The sequence below is a fragment of the Marmota marmota genome, unplaced genomic scaffold (genome assembly GCF_001458135.2).
Source record: "Marmota marmota marmota unplaced genomic scaffold, marMar, whole genome shotgun sequence".
NCBI lineage: Eukaryota > Metazoa > Chordata > Mammalia > Rodentia > Sciuridae > Marmota > Marmota marmota.
In genome coordinates this window covers 41,371,396-41,375,353 of record NW_026000093.1, presented here as the reverse complement: position 1 = coordinate 41,375,353, position 3,958 = coordinate 41,371,396, and positions in this window count along the sequence as shown.

Genomic DNA, 3,958 nt, shown 5'->3' with positions numbered 1-3,958 from the left:
CGCAATGGCTGAAAGCTTTTCTGTTTTGGGATGTGGCTCTACCTGCCCGCCCCTTCCCCCTCCCCCACGTGGTGCAGGTAAGAGACACCTGGCGGCGCCGGCCCATTGGCTCCTTCAAACCACTACGTGGCAGCGGTGGGGGAGGAGGCCGCTTGGGGAGGGGGAGGTGGGGGAGGTAGACAATGGCTGGATGAATCGGGAGGACAGGTTGAGAGGGGTGGAGGGAGAGCCCGAAGGGGCGGGGAAGGGGCGGTAGCCACCCAGAGGGTAGACTGGGCTGGACTGGGAAAGTGAGGGGTAAAGGGCGGGGAATCGCGGAGAAGGGACCCCTACTGGAGGTACCAGAGGTGTGGGGGGGCTCAAGGGAAGTCTGGCTGGGAGGAACGAAGCTGAAGGTTTTGAAGGGTCAAGAGAAAAAGCCAGGCGCGGGGAGGCGAAAGGAGGCTAGAGGTGAGGCCCCGGGCGCAAAGCTGCCCAGGGTGCGGCGCCCGGCGAGGCGAACCGCGGTGGGAGGGACCGGCCAACGGCAGCCAGGAGGTGGCTGGGGCAATTGCCGAACCCCGGAAAAGCCGCTCCCGAGCCTAACACACCTTTCAGTGCAAACAAGGAGAAATCTTGCAGTCCCTCCCCTTCACCTGGCCAGAGCGCCGGAGCATGCTCCCCTAACTCTGCAACGCTGCCCACCTTAGAGAGAAACCCCGCGCGCCGCAGAGCTGGACGCCTGGGGCGCCCAGCCACCAAGTCACGCCCCTGGACGCAGTTACTCACGGCGCCCAAAGCGGATGGGAGACCCCCTCGAGGAAATTCAGGCACAACGGCCCCCACTCCCTTTTCTCTCAACTACTTTAATTACTACGTCTTGTTTGCACTGGCTGCTAGTTCGAGACTGGAACGTCCTCCAGGATTGGGGCCCACTTCCTTTGATTTGCTTTGGGCTCCAGATAAAAATGCAGCTACCCCACATACCTAATAAAGGTTTTCCTAAATCAGGTCAAGCAAGTTTTCCCCTCAATTCCGCGCTCTGATCCCATGCCCTTCAAGTGTGCCTTTTGGCTTTGTACTTGGGAGTGTATAGATTTAACCAAGGTACTCGCCTCTCCTAGCTCAGCTTGGTTTGTTCTTGTGCGCTCACGACCATCCCCCCAGCCACCAAGTTGGACGGCGACGTGGTGGGTCGTGTCGTTTTAGAGAGACAAGCACCAGAGGTGGAGTTTCCTCGGGTTTTATATTTCAAACCGGTCTATTCTCGGGAACAGAATTCCGTCTGAAGTTTTTACTAATTTAACCCCAGGTATCCAGCCCTTCGTATTCATGATGTGAAATCAGTCAACCAAACACCTATTGTACCTACGCCGGGTACAAATTGGTAACTTTTCGAGGACACTTGTTAGGGGAAGATGGAGATCCGGCTTTCCCGGTGGGGTTTGAGACTCCCGGGAGCGGGGAGAGGAGCTCAAGGCCCTAGCAGTGGGTTTCCTGGTAGGACAAGGTGCGGGCGGAGGCGGAGCCGCGGGCGGTGCAGGTAGCTGCTTGCGTCCCCAGAGAGCGGGCGGAGGCCGGGTTCCCACACCTGCCATGCTGCGACCGCGTTCCGTACAACCCTCGTTAGCGGCTGGAGTTCCAGGGGCGCTCGCTTCGCACTTCTAGACTTCAAGGTGCGGAGGTGCCCCTGCTGGATCGCAGCGGGTGCTCGACCCGCCCTAGCCCCAGTATCATGGAGTTACCGTCCCTGGCCCTTGGGCGTCGCGGGGGCTGGAACTGGGCGCGGAATGAGGCCAAGAAGGACTTGGGAAAACCACCCAGATTGCATTGCAGTAGGCGAGGCCGCCTGGAGGAGCCGGTTTTCCCCGAGCCACCTCCCCACAGGGCTTTCTCGGTGCGCGGTTCCCAGATGCTCTTCTCTGTCTGCCCCGGAGGCGCTGTCTCGCAGGGACGCGGGACTGGGTACTTGGCCTGGCTGGGCCGACCAGATCTCACCTGGCTGCGAGGAGGCCAGACGCCAGGACAGGCGACTGTTGCTGAGAAAGTGATTTGAACTGCTTGGAAAGCGTGGGCCCGCCCGTCCTTTCAGGGCTTTGGTGTTTGGATTCATCATTTGTATAACGCGTTTGGATAAACTGAAGACTTAATAAATCAGAACGATTTCCAAGAATTCCACAGCAGCGTTATCCAACTTAAAATCATGAATCTCTTAACTGCCCCCTTTTTAGAGACTTTTTTCCTTCGTTTTTAAGGAAGTTGAATCCGTGTTTTTTTTTTTTTAATATTATTATTATTTTAAAGTTTGATTCATCCAACTGGATTTACAAGGACAGGGATAGTTTTGTTTTGTTTCGAGTATGTTCTGAGGGTTTGAAACAGAGCCTGACATTTTATGCACTCAACAAATATTTGTTGAATGATTGTAGTAACACCCACCCATTTTTGCAGCTTTGTCTTCTAAGCCTAGGGCTTGACTTCAAAGGCTAGATTCTCAACATGGAAATCTACAGGTAACTTAAATCTCAAATGTTTATAAAGAGTAGGTGCTAATTCTCCACAAACTTAACTTTTATTAAACTAAAATCACAAAAGGAAAGAATGTCAAGGAGGAGAAATCTATGTAATACAAGTAAATCCATTCTGGATACAAAAATATTTTATTACTGTCACCACCATCTATTTAAAAAACAAACAAAACTCTCCTAAAGGAAGGCTCATTCAAGTCTTCACTCAACATCACATCTAAAACGTCACAAATAAATTAATAAAAAAATGCAAAGGTGGGGACATGGGGTTATTAATGATGGTGGAATGTGAGGATCATTATTATCCAAAGTACAGGTAGGAAGACACGAATGGGTGTGAATATACTGTGTATACAACCAGAGATATGAAAAACTGTGCTCTATATGTGTAATAAGAATTGTAATACATTCCGCTGTCGTATATAAATAAAAAAGGAAAGATAAATAAATAAAAGGTGCTTTGCAAAAAAAAAAAAAAAATGCAGGAGTGACCCAAATTCCAAACTGAGGGTCGGTATACTCTTAAATTTTATTTTTTTAATTAGGGCATTATAATTATACATAGTTAGGTTTATTTTGACAAAATCATACATGCAAGAATTTGATTTTAATCCTCTCCCCACAGTATATTCTTAAACATATTAATGTCCTGAAAGACAAAGACTAACGAACTGTTCTTAATTAAAGTAGTTTAAAAGAAATTATCCTGAACCCCCCAAAATATTGTTTTTTTTTGCTTGTTTGTTTGTTTTGTTTTTTCCTTTAAGGGACAGGAGGCAAATACAGTCTCTAGATTAACAGTATTATATCAGTGTTAATTTCTCAATTTTGTAGTGTTACTGTGGTTAGGCGGGAGAAAGGTCTTATTTTAAGGAAGCATCTAGGAAGTATTTAGGGGTCAGGAGGAATCATGTTCACATGCCTGTAATCCAGGGAGGGATTACAGTGAGGCTGAGGCCAGCCTCTACAATTTAGCAAAACCCTGTCTCCGAATTAAAAATTTTTTTAAAAGGGGGAGAAGCAGGTTGGGGTTGGGGGCACATGCCTACAATCCCAGCAACTCCAGAGGCTAAAGCAGGAGGATCATGAGTTTAAAACCAGCCTCAGCAACTTAGCAAGACTGTCTTTTTTTTTTTTTTTAATATGTATTTTTTAGTTGTAGTCAGATACAATACCTTAATTTTATTTATTTTTTTAATGTGGTGCTGAAGATCGAGCCCAGGGCCTTGCATGCTGGGCGAGTGCTCTACCACTGAGCCACAACCCTAGCCCAAGATCCTGTCTTAAAAGGGTTGGGGATGTTGTTCAGTGGTTAAGTGCCCTTAGGTTCAATCCCTGGTACCACAAAGGGGGAAGGGTTAGGGGGTGTAGCTCAGTTGTAGAGCATCTCTGGGTTCAATTCCTAGTACTGCAAAAACAATAACAATTTACTTGTCTGTAAATTACTCTCA